Raw genomic sequence first — 14353 nt, 5'->3', positions numbered from 1 at the left:
GGAACCCAGGTGAGGGAAATGTTTCCTGCACGTCCGAGACGTTTAAGTTCCTCCTTACAGGAGTTCACGAGAAAAGAGTTGTAATACGGCGACGACAGTGCCTTGATTGCAGCTTGGCTATCGGAAAAAATATTAATGTCTCCCTCCCAACAGCGATCCCGAAGCATTTTGCATGCCTGCAGGATCGCGAAGACCTCTGCTTGAAAGACGCTGCTTGTCTCCGGCAGTTTAAAGGAGACCGAGATGCTGGCTGATTTAGAGTAGACCCCCGCTCCTACTCCAGACTCCATTTTGGAGGGGATCCGTCAGTGAAAACAATAGAGGGTATACAATTTCTGAATAATAAGCGATATTTTCCAACTGTCCACTGAGCTTCAATTATTTCTGGTTCACATATACTCTTTCCTTGAGCTTGCCCCACAATATAGGATTTACTTTTTTTTATTAGGTTGCATCCCCCATAAAACTATTTCTTGATTCAGTATATAGTATATTTCACTTACTAGATAGGTGACAGTCCTTAAAAAAATATATTGCCTAGGTTCGAAGCCCACTATGGGCATGAAACACCAAATCACAGAAACGGTTTTCTCTAATAGCGATCGGCCCTCGGCAGGCAATGGCAAACCTCTGAGTACATTCCTGTCATACAGGGGCGGTATAAAACAGTGAACGCATCTATTTCAAGATGCACAACACAAATTGGAGAAGGAACTCAACCAAACATCTAACAAAAGAAGTACAGTCGTTTATCAAAAATATATAGCCGGGTTAAAGCTTTCTGAAACATCCTTCGTTTGATATATATTTTTTTGTATATTTTTTCTTCTTTATCGGAGAGTGTACCTTCAAGGTCCTCCGGCTACACAGTTGGATCCATGTTGTTGTTGTACCAGAGTACTTAACCCTGCCAGTGCGGTGTAGCCAGCGATCGTCATCTTCTAACTCATCTAACGGCAGGCCCAGGAAACGTGTTGTTTCGACAGATTGGCTCCGGTGGCAGAGGGGTGTTAGGTGAGGTGGTTAATATCGTACGGTGTGCCTTCACGGGGTCGATTCTGAATGAGTAGGAGTTTAACCCACTACAATATCCAGAACGTAATTGAGCCAAAGTTATGCGGGTCTCACGAGGCAGCTGAAGCTCTTCGTCTGCAATAGGTGGAGGTTGGTTTCTGATAACGGCGTTCGGGAGTTTAGAAATGTGGTAAGAGTCTTCCGATTAATGTCGTTTAATGTCTGCCTGATCCAGTAGTTGTAGTGTTTTGGCCTGGATCTCGTCAGTGTAGTTGCAGAGATGCCTCATGACATGCCTGGGAGGTGACTCAGGCTGAAGCAAATGTCTGCAGGGGTGATACCTTCGATGGATCCATGTCTCCGGTACCGGTTTATATGTCAAAACAAAAATTCAGTTCTTGAGCCTGTACTTCCCCAAAAACTACCAAGTGGTTTCGGAGTCTATATAACAAACATTGAAGTAAGTTTTCTATTTTGAGATAAAGTGAAGACGCACACCTCAAATTCAAGAAGAAGCATGCCACTGTTCATATTTCAATATATTCACAGCTTAGGAGGCAATTTGGCCGTGCTTGCACACATCCTTAATATTGCATAATAACTCACACGCTCTTGTAACGTGTTGACGTAGGTAGCACTTTATATTGTTTCTTTTCTGGAATATTATTCTCACGAGTGGAAGAGTTGGTCGTATTGATTAAACAGGTGCGAGAGCAAGATGTTACACACAACTACAATAGGTGGCGTAGTATGTAAGATATGTAGCCAGCTTTAACGTTTTTAAAAACAAACTTCGAGTATGCCGGCATGAGATGAGATCACTGGAATACACAAAAAAGTAGTTACACTTAAATCTGAAATACTCATTGATAATTACATGTGCAGGTATAGGGCGACTTGCAACAACTAACAACTAAAATGGCATTCGTGGAAATAGAACGTCTTCGAACATCAAATATTTTTGATTTTTCTTTGTATTTTTTTTTTCAGCGCCATCTGATAAGACGGATATTATAGCGTTTATAACTCGAACAAAGGTACTGTTGGCACTTTTTCTACGGTGGCCACTTTGCTATTTTAATTGTTTATTATGTCATAGTCAATTATTGTGTCATCCACGTCTACAATAATAACCGTAATAATAAAAAAAAACCACTAACTGCTCGCGGTTTTTATTAGAGAAGTCTCTGCCTTAAATTTAACATATGTAACAGGTGGCGCTAAAGTAATCCTCCATCAGAAAATTCTATAAATTTTGCGATTGGCCCCTAATTTCAGTTCTGTTTTGACATTTGTGTAGTAAACACATGCGAAATACACGTTAATAAACAATGTTACGCTAAACTGCTCCAGAATGCGGAATATTGCTGACTATTTATTTGCCCAATAATCGGTCGGTGACTTTGGCACAACGTGAATTTCGTCGCAGATTTCCTCGTCGTCCAACGCCTAGTGGTGAAACACTGCGCCGTTTAGCCGCTCGCCTCGAAGAGACTGGCACAACACGAGATGCTGCCAGGTGTGGCAGACCCGGAGTAGCCGTGCTGCAGAGAATATTGCTGCTGTAGCCGAGGATGTCATGGAAGCGCCGTCGACATCGACCAGACGACGTGCCACTCAAATGGGTATCAGTCGACGGTCTTTACAGCGGATTTTGGTACAAGATTTGAAGATGTTTCCGTACAAAGTCCAGACAGTGCATCAGCTGTTAGCTGCTGACCGCCAATCGCGTCTAACATACGCTCAAGCCATTCTTAATCACCACCAAGAGGAAGATGATTTTTCATCAAAAATAATCATGAGTGATGAGGCCCATCGCTTACAAGGTCCTGTCTAGTGTCCTATGTGGAAGACTTAAGCCGTTTGCCAACACACTGATCGGGCCTTAAAAGTGCGGCTTCAGAAGTGGTAAGTCCACCATCGACCAGATTTTCACATTACGCCAAATCCTGGAAAAGACCCATGAAAAGCAAGTCGACACCCATCATCTCTTTGTCGACTATAAAGCTGCGTTCGATAGCCCGATAAGGGATTGCCTGTATGCCACCATGTCTGAGTTCGGTATACCAGCGAAGCTCATACGGCTTTGCAGAATGACGTTGAGCAACACAACCAGCTCCGTCAAGGTAGGAAATAACCTCTCCGAGCCATTCAGTACCGTTCGAGGTTTCAGACAAGGCGATCCACTGTCATGCAACCTCTTCAACTTCGTGATGGAAGGGGTGCTCCGAAAAGCAGGTGTGCATCGTAATGGCACTATTTTCTACAAATGTGGCCAGCTCTTTGCGTACGCCGATGACATTGACATTATCGGCCGCTGTAAGCGAGATGTCACGGCTGCGTTTTCTGCTATCGAGAAGGAATCATCACGAGTGGGTCTGGCGGTGAACGAGGGTAAAACGAAGTATATGCTGTCTACAACGCGGAACACACGGCGTGTAGGAACGCACGTCATTGCGGACAACTATACCTTCGAAGTTGTGCCAGAATTTATTTATCTTGGTAACGCCGTTAACAGCAACAACGATATCAGCCTGGAGATCAAACGGAGAATCACTCTTGCTAATAGGTGTTACTATGGGCTAAGTAAGCAATTGAGTAGTCGAGCCCTTTCTCGCATGACCAAATTGACACTGTACAAGACGCTCATCATACCCGTGTTGCTTTATGGCGCAGAGGCATGGGTAGTGTCACAAAGCGATGCAGCCGCTCTTGGGGTGTTCGAGAGAAAAGTTCTTCGTAAGATCTTCGGTCCTGTGCGCGTTGGCGAAGACTACCGTTCAAGAATGAACCACGAGCTGTATGAGCTCTACGCCGCCATTGACGTAGTTAAACGCATCGCCATCCAACGCCTGCGTTGGCTAGGGCATGTGGTGCGTATGGATGAAGAAGCTCCAGCAAAGAAGGTGTTCGAGGGCGAAGTCCAAGGGAGCCGACGCAGAGGAAGACCAGTGCTCCGGTGGAAGGAGGAATCCCTATGCTCGCTTGGTGTACAGAATTGGAAAAGGCGCGCGCGGAGCAGAGGCACCTGGAGAGAGCTAGTGAGGTCGGCCGTAACTCGGTAACGGGTTGTTATGGCCACCTAAGTAAGTAAGTAAGATGAGGCCCATTTCCATCTTAGCGGGTACGTAAATAAGCAAAATTTACGCTTCTGAGGCACTGAAAATCCGCGTGTAACCCACGAAGAGCCATTAAACCCGCTCAAAGTCACTGTATGGTGTGCTGTTTTCGCTGGAGGAGTCATCCGACCTTTTTTCTGCGAAGACGTCGCGGGCCAAACGGTTACTGTGAATGGAGCAGAGCAATGATCAACGAGTTCTTTTTGCCGCAACTTGATGAATTGGGATTGGAAAACATGTGGTCGGTGCAACGGCACACACTGCACGTGCCACAACCGATATGCTGAAGGATGCATTTCCCGGGCGCCTAATCTCCCGTTTTGGCGATTTGCACTGGTTTGCAAGATCGCCTGATTTGACCGCTCCAGACTTCTTTTTGTGGGGCTTTTTGAAGTCGCGGGTTTATTTCAACAAGCCTCAGACTCTTGCAGCTCTTAGGCGATGCTTTGCCTGATGTACCCAACCCCAACGCTAAAAATTAGGGATTATGTAACTGCTGTTATTATAAAAAAATGTGTGGCCAGACTTATCGGCACTTCCTGCAACCGTCACTTGAATATAGAACATCGCGGCAATTTGTTCCAAACATGATTAAATTGATTTTTTAAATCTATTTTTTTATATTTAAAGTGTCAATCAAAGTTATTCCTAACTAGTATTTGTAGATTTACTAATATGTATCTCCCGTAATACTCAAATTAGGTGACCTTAGAACCATGTGGTGGAATTGGATCCGCTAAATTGAAAGAACGGAGAGTAAAGCGAACAAAATTTTTTTTGAGCTCACTCAAGTATTTTGATTTGAAAATGATAGTATAGTCTATAGATGAAAACAGCATATTCTAATTTCGATCGTACAAGAGAATTATAAAATAATTTGGTGGTATACGGATCGGTGAAATCTGAGCTAAAACGATTAATAAAACCAAGCATGGTATTATAGCCAATGTGACTTTGAAATCGAAATTTTAAATCAAAAACCACTCCCTTATCCGAAGTACCCTCCAGAGTTCTTAAACGAAAGCTATGTAGCAATATAATAGAAGGTAGAAATACATAACGATTCTTAAAGTATGAAATGTGCCAGCATTTTTTGTATTCAAGTTCAGAGGGTTTTTAATGCAACGTTATTAATATCCTAGTTGAAGTAAATTCCACTTACTAGAGGGAACAACATCAAGACGCACACCACAAATAGCTCGGCCAAACGTCCAAAAAGGGTGTACGCGCCAATTAATATATAATATATATATATATATATATAGAGGGACCACCCTGTACTGTTAGGTATGAATATATTTCCGCACATTAATCCCCAAATATACGTTTTATCAACTACCTCATAAAGGAATATGTACACATCATTTAATTGAACCCAAAAATAACCCATTTTTTGCTGATTGTTTGATGAACACTACAAACTTGCACGCCCACAAAAAGTCTAAATGTGCCAATAAACACAAACTCAAATCGTTTTAAAAGTTATCGCATTTATCATTGAATTCCGCCACCAAATTGTATTGGAGTGGATCTTGGATAATATACTCTATTATAATACATAGATACATACAGTATGCAAAATTCGTATTAGTACACCCCCTTATAAATAAAAAAACCACGTATATTTTCAAATTAATTTTAAAACAAATGCTTGAAACCGTTTTATTTTATAGATAATTAACTAAAATAAGGCCAAATAACAAAACCGCTCACAAAGTGTATTGAATTGCAAAAAAAAATAAGAAAGAAAAAAATTAACACTTTTCACAGAAGCAAAATTCGTATTAGTATACATGTATTTTTAATGATTTAAAGAGTAAATAAAAGATAGTTCAGAAAATTAATATTTTGTAGGATACCCTCGTTGCCTTAGAACAGCAGACAACCTCTTCGGCATAGATTCCACCAAATTTTTTGTGAGATTTGGAGAAATATTCTTCCACTGTGATTTGATGACTTTTTTTAAATGTTCTCGGTTCCTTTTTTGATGATGTTTCAGTTGCTTTTTGAAAATCGACCATAAATTTTCTATGGGATTAATATCTGGGCTTTGTGGTGGTGTTTTGAGATAATTTGGACAGTTTTAAAGGATCCATAACCTTGTATTCAACGCCGTGTGCTTAGGGTCGTTATCTTCTTGGAATATACATTTTTTTTTGCAACCCAATTTTTTTGGCACTTTTGCGTAGATTCTTTTTTAAATATCAATATATTGCCTCGCAGTCATAGTTCCATCAATAAAATGCAACTTTCCTACTCCGTTTGCCCCGAAACATCCCCATACCATCAGAGAACCACCACCGTGCTTGAAAGAAGGCTGAAAATTTCATTTTTTAAGGCTAGTATTACATCTCTCCAAATTTTTAAGCCTCCATCGGACATATTTATATTAAATTTACACTCGTACGAAAAAATTACCCTTTTCCAAAACCGCATATTTTTGTTTAAATATTGCCTGGCGAATATAACACGCTTTCTTCTATTGACTGAGCTTACACACGGTTTTCTAACCGCAGTTCTGTTTCTAAATCCCAATTTTTTTACATAATTGCGCACTGTTTGAGGTGTAACTTTGATAGAAAAGTATTTTTCTAGTTCTGCAGCTAGTGAAACTCCACTGACGGTGGGATCTTTCCTGATAAGGCGTTTCAAATATGCCCTGTTCACATTTCGGAGCTTTTTGTCAATCCTTCTGTCTCTATAAATTTTGACTACGTTTTGTATTGTAGACACACTTTTCTGCAATGTTCTCGCAATTTCGCGTAAAGACTTTCCGTTTTTGTTCATATAGGGTTTTTCAGTAAGAGCGCTTCAACTTTTGAACTTTTTTGAATAAAACACAAACGGTTTGACTTTTTTGACTAATTTTTTTTTTTTATTATCGAGTTTGAACATATACATTTAAGTATGAAATTCGATTTCTTTTGCATTACCACCGCGTGCACGTTTTATGAAGTCCAATCGTTGAACCCAATTTTCGACCACTCTTTTGCATAAATCGGCCGAAATTCCATCAATTTCGCGTTCAATATTGGCTCTGAGTTCACAAATCGTCGCCGGCTTGTTACTGTAGACCAATGACTTCACATAACCCCAAAACGGGACGGCTTGTTAAATGGACCGTAAAATGGCCGTAATGCTCTTAAAGTAGCAGCAACAGAACGATTATTTTCATAAAAAATTGGCACGATTTGCAATCGTTGCTCAAGTGTGTAGCGTTCCATGATGAAATGTATTATATGCTAATGAAGTTTACAAATGCACCTATTGAATAACCCTATATTTATTATTAATCTCCTAGTTTCGTTTGATAATTCACTTACTTTAGGCGACATTGCAAACTAACTCTGCAAACTTCAACAAATGGCTACTAAAACGCAACTGCCCAAGGTTAAACATTGAATGTTTAACACAATCGTTTCGAAAATAACGGTAAATACCAACAAATTGTTGACAAATTTAACGCATACGAAGTGTACTAATACGAATTTTGCCTGCAGTAAAAATAGCTACACTGCCACTAAAGCTATTTTTTTTCAATTCTATGCAAATGTTTCGTAGTTTTTGTTATTATTCTATTTTTTTATGAATTATACAATACCGCACTACGATTGAAATCAATTGCTTTAAAGTAAATTTGAAAATATACGTGGTATTTTTATTTGTAAGAGGGTGTACTAATACGAACTTTGCATACTGTACATATATGTACATTAATATATTACGTTTACGGGAGCTCAGAATGCCGCAAAATTTCAATACGCTGACTCATACGATTTCCCGCAATTGATTTTTTTACATCTGTCTGTGCTTGTGTCTCTACATCCCTAGATCGCGTCATCAATATACATACATATGTATATGTATGTATATGCATGCGCACCTTTTCATCGCGGCCCCACTCCAGCACACACAGCCAACGGAATCTTTCAAAACAAGCTTCTTCTATTAAGCTGAAAGCTGAAAAAGGCCACTTCTCGCACTCGTATCTCACTTTTCTATTTGTATTGTGGATTATTTATTACATTTGCTGTCATAAAATGTAGAAAAAGCTTTTAGCGTCGCAGTGTTTTCTTTTCTTTATTACTAAGCTTTTTTCTCTTTATACAATCTATTTGTTTGTATTAATTTTATTTGTTTACGCATTTTTAGAACATACTTACACTCACATACATATGTATGTATATAGTCACGTGCGCATATGGTCGATTCATCAATCCAATTTTTTTAGAAAATAAATGAATTATTTCTAAATTATTATTTATTACTAAAATTTTTGAATTTCATACGTGCTTATATTCGAACCCGCTCACATAAACGAGAAGTAAAGAAGAGATCGAACTATCTATATTACTTATTTTCCAGACAATATGGGTCAGTTTTGTAGATGCAAAAATTTCGTGCGATGACTTATTACGTAGATTATCCCGACGACGGGAATATATTGACCAACTTATTATACTCCGACTTTTGGTGTTAAAGCACCACACTTAGCCACTGTGAAAGAAGCACCTCAAAGCAAATGGTGGCCTGTGTTTTCGGAAATCTGGGCATGTTGCAACTAATCCACTAGAGGAACATAAAGCAGTAAATTCTGAGTTTTCCTAGAATATATTAAAATCAACCGCCGAAGACGAATCATCCATCACCAAGAATTTCGAGCTCGTGCATATCGGCTCACAACAGAGTTTTTGAGCACTTCAAGGATCGAATTAATTGGTCATCCACCTTACAGTCTTTTCATACTAACCTTTTACTGTGTCTTCATAATTGGCGCAAAGCATAAAAGGCAACACTCGTACCAAAAAAACTTGATGGAAAGTACGCCAACACATATGAATGTATACAAAATAATTTGCAAAATAAGGGATTATATATCGAAAAGACGCCTCTTCAGTTGCAGTGAAGTGCACAAATGTATTTCTTTTTTTTTTTTGTTATTCGTTTTAAAAATAATTTGTAAGCTTTTTGCTGAGCACTGGCCAGGATAAAAGGAAAACGCAATTTGGTGACCTGTTTTTATTGCTATTCTTATACCCATTGTACCCATTATGTACTTATTTCCTTGAACCACGCCTACTACCTAAAATATTGATTTCACGGAATTTCATAGAATTTTCGTGTTGGTAATTTCAAGTGTTAGAGAAAGTGCTTAGTAAAGTTTTTTGAATAAACACGCACATATGTACTTATACTCGCATATACCAGAGAGAGAATGAATGAATTCAAAACGCTTTTTAAATTACTCATTTCTTTTCTTACCTACTCACTCAACCACTCAGCCTTCTATAAACATAAAATGCGTTAGCATGGAAATAAGAAAGTTAAACTAGTGAGTGAATCATAATTTCTAAGTGGTTAATTTGAATAACGAGCGCATGACATCTTCGATATTTTTTATGTATGAATTGAAAAATCTTATGAAGTCTTATGAAATTTCGAACTCCTACATTCTTTTTATCTTACGTAAATCCATTACATCTGCCCCATATTTGGCAACAATGAGAATAAAAAATTTTGCAACTTTTCAACTCCCGTATAACCCATTTCTTATATTATATATAGACGACAATTTTCAAACAACAAATTTTTATACGACGACAAAATAATTTCTATCAAGAACAACGCATTCATTCCAGCCCCACTCTAGCATTTCAATACCTTTTTGGTAGAACGATTTATCTTTACCTCAAAATAGGCCTCAATTTCAGCTATAACCTCTTAATTCGAGCGAAATTTCTTACCGCTGAGCAGTTTTTTAGGTCTGCGAACAGCCTGTAGTGCTGGGAGCCAAATAGTTTTGCCATTGTTTGGATTGACTTGTGACTTCTTGTTTTTGGTCAACAGTGAGTCCATTTTGAACAGAGCTTTCTCATATTCAAATGCTCATGCAATTCATCTTTTTATATCATTACGATGTCAGCTAACTCACTTAACTTCACTTTTCCATCATTCATCGATTTTGTGGAGTTTTTTGATGTTACCGCCTCATTTGGACATCCACTGCTTAGTGCATCATAGCTATCTCTACGACCACGTTTGAAGTCAGTGTTTAGTGTTTTTGTTGTTTCTGTTACGTATGATGAGCACTTTTCAAGCCATTGCTTCGATTGAAAGGTATTTTTCCCCATCAAGAAGCAGTGCAAAATTAAACCACGAAATACATTTTGATCTATTGTTTTAAAAACAACAAAAGTAGCGTCACTCTTAGCAAAATAACTCACGAACTAAAGAATAGAATATCATGAAATTTTAACAGTTGTCTTTTTAAGGTAAGTATAATACTAACTGAATAAGAGGTGAATGCAATACAATTAGTGCCACCTATGTATTAAGCCCAGGACTTTTCAGCCCATGTGTTACAATATAAGTATATATAGAAACATTAGTAAAATAATTGTTTAATTTGTGATGGCAGCTAATGAATTGATCAGAGGGTTTACTGAAAATTTGCAGAATCTAATGAATTTTTCATTAATTTTACATATTTGTTGTTAAAATAAAGCCGATCGGTAAAGTAGTGCAAATACAGATTAAGCAACATTTTTTGGGGTGGTAGCAAGAAATTACTAGCAAACAGAATACTGTTCTATCGTAAGTGTGCGCCTCGTGCTCAATATGCCTCCCAAAGAAAGTTAGTGGGGTCGGAACTGTAATGCGAGTAATGATATAAATCTTTACTTACATGTGTATGTACCTTCTGCTCAAATATGAACGAGACTGATTTAATAAAACACAAACGGTTAATTATTGTTCAATTTTTATTTTATCTCCTTCAAAGTAATCACCATTGGAGGCTATACACATATGCCAACGTTTTTTTTTCAATCATCATAGCATTTCTGGAAGCCCGATTTCGGTATGGATTTCAGTTCCTTCTTCGAATTCTCATTTATGACTTCAATTGTCTCAAAATGTTTTCCACGGAGCGGCAACTTGAGCTTGGGAAACAGGAAAAAGTCACATGGAGCCATATCAGGCGAACACGGTGCTTGCGGAACGATATTAACATTATTTTTGTTCAAATAATCGCGAACAAGACGTGATGTGTGAGCTGGTGCATTATCGTGATGCAAGAACCATGACTTGTTGTCCCACAATTCCTTCCTTTTAAGACGAATGTTCTCGCGCAAACGCTTTAAAACGTCTAAATAATATTCAGCGTTAACCAATCGGCCTTGCGGAAGGAACTCCGAGTGCACCACACCTTCGTAATCGAATAAAACAGTCAGCATAACCTTAATTTTTGAGCGACTTTGGCGTGGTTTTTTGGGTTGATGTACGGCCCTCTTTGAACGATTTGTACCACTGGAAAACACGTGCACGCAGAGTCCCCATTGGTTGTCTGCAACATTTTTAAGGCGTCTGTTAACATTTTTAAGGTGTCTGCAACATTTTTAAGGCGTCTGTGCTAAGTTTTTGTCGACAAGTGCCGGTCAGAGCCGAGAAGACCCCCGTATCCATGTACATAGCGAATTGACTGATGCGTGACTTCCTTTCAAAAGTGCCCGGGTTCGAACCTCCTGGCATGAAGCACCAATTGATAAAACAAGATTTTTCTAATACCGGTCGCCTATCCTCAGACAAACTTCCGAGTGCATTTCAGCCATGAAAAAGCTCCTCATAAAAACAACAACCATTTGTCGTTCGGAGACGGCTTAAAACTGTAGATCCCTCCATTTTCACACAAATAGGAGGAAGAGCTCGGCCAAATACCCAAAAAGGGTGTAAGCGCCTATTATACATATACATTCTTATATATACAAGGTGGCGCAAAATTAATCATCCAATTGATTTTGAATAAGTTGTCTACTAAATAAATAAAAAATTATTTTGAGTGAAGGAAATTTTTATTTGGACCATCCAGCGCTCCATTACAAGCAATGTTTGTATACTCCAGCTGCCTGCCTATATACATACATACAGTTTGTCAAGAATATCTTGCAAATACCCAAAAAGGGTGTAAGCGCCTATTATACATATACATTCTTATATATACAAGGTGGCGCAAAATTAATCATCCAATCGATTTTGAATAAGTTGTCTACTAAATAAATAAAAAATTATTTTGAGTGAAGGAAATTTTTATTTGGACCATCCAGCGCTCCATTACAAGCAATGTTTGTATACTCCAGCTGCCTGCCTATATACATACATACAGTTTGTCAAGAATATCTTGCATAGTGAAGAAAAATTTTAAATTTTAGCTTTGATCGAGAATTCCAACAACAAATAAAAAAGCAAACAAAAAATGTTCACATACATTCCATTACTGTACTTGTCTACGACTATTAGGCGCCAACAGTTATTAAATAAACACACACACATTACAAAAACAACAACAAAAAAAGATGTTTACTCTATTTAAAAAGTGTCAAAAAAATCTTTGCATGCCTGATGAAAACAACAAAAAATGCAGTCTTTTGAGGTTAATATTTTGTATGTCCGCCTTGGGCATCAATTGCCGCTTGAAGACGACATCGCATTGATCTAATTAGCTTCGGAATATCATATTCCAATGGTATTTTTCCCCACTCTTCTCTGATGAATCTTATTAATTCAGTTTTATTAGTCGGCGATCTTTTTCCTACTTTTCTTTTTAAATGAACCCACAAATTTTCGATTGGGTTAATGTCGGGACTTTGGGCGGAGTATCAATAACTTTGGTGCAGTTGTAGAGTAACCAGGACCTGCATAAATAAGATTTATGTTTGGGATCATTATCTTGACAGTATTTGTATTTAAATTTGTTCGAAATTTCCGGGTCAACAAAGCCGAATTTTCTAATACTGGAAGTCAATTCGTTTTTTAAAATATCAAGATATACTTCCTTGGTCATTATTTCGTCCAAAATTTTGATTTTATCCACTCCCATTGTTGATATACAACCCCAAACCATTACTGACAGTTTTCCAAACTTTACGGTACGGATAATATTTTTGTTTTGTAGTGCTGTGAGAGGCTTACGCCAAACTCTCTGGGGCCCATCATGGTAGTAGAGCATCATTATCGTCTCATCTGAGAAAATAACGTCATCTCAGTACTCTGTGGGAAGTGGTATGTGCTCGGTGACAAATCGCAATCTTTTATCAACGTTTTGTGCTGATAACAGGGGTTTTTTCCTAACCACTTTTGAAAAATATTTGTATTTTTGCAACACTTTTTGAACAGTTTCATGAGAGACTCTTAATCCGTAGTCTTTTTCCACTTGAAGAGCTAATCCTCTTGTACTGCGTTGCGGGCTACTATAAATTCGTTGCGTCACTTTTTTTGGTCTGCCTGTAGATCCTGAGTCAAACCACGTCAACTGGGCCCCGAAATTTCCATCAAATTACCGATTTTAAAATCAAATGCATTTTTGGATAGAGAGTTTGTCACATAATAATAGCTGTGAATAGTTTTTTTTTTTATTTCGCTTTTTGCATGATATTCTTGTAAAATCAATATCTCAGAAACTACAATTGATAATTTGATGAAATTTATTTCGGTTACCGAAAAATGTTTACTCTATCGATTTAACGTATATACGAGGGGTGCTTTTTATATGTCGGGATTAGAGAGCAAAAACAAATTTTAATCATCAAAAATCACTTTATTGTTTTTCAAAATATTCTCCATGAAGATCTATACACTTTTGCATGCGTTTGAACCAATTGTCGAAGCACTTTTTCCACTCTGAATGAGGTACCTCCAAAACATGCATTCTGAATGCCGCAACCGCTTCTTCAGGTGTCGAAAAACGTTGACCTCTCAGTTTGGTTTTTACGTACGGCAATAAAAAGAAGTCATTCGGTGCCAGCCATTAATTCGATGTTTTGGGTGCTCAAAAAAGCAGTTGTTTGAGCCGATGTGTGAGAACTCGCATTGTCCTGGTGAAGAGTGATCCGTCTTTGGCGATTGGTTTTCCTAATTTCTTGAAAGACAACTGGCAATCAAATGGTTGTGTACCACTCATAATTTACTGTTCTGCGTTGTTCTAGTGGTACGGTTGCGACATGTCCAGTTTTTCCAAAAAAAACAGGCGACCATTTGCTTGGAAGTGCTTCGTGCGCGAACAACTTTTGTTGGATTTGGCTCACCTTGAAACACCCATACAGTCGACTGCTGTTTACTTTCGGGCTCATACGCGTAAATCCATGATTCATCACATGTCACGATGTCATAGACGTGTTTCGAAGCCCCGCGATCGTATTTTTTGAGCATTTCCTTCGACCAATCGA

The sequence above is a fragment of the Anastrepha obliqua genome, chromosome 3 (assembly GCF_027943255.1).
Source record: "Anastrepha obliqua isolate idAnaObli1 chromosome 3, idAnaObli1_1.0, whole genome shotgun sequence".
Lineage (NCBI taxonomy): Eukaryota > Metazoa > Arthropoda > Insecta > Diptera > Tephritidae > Anastrepha > Anastrepha obliqua.
This window is presented reverse-complemented; position numbering follows the sequence as displayed.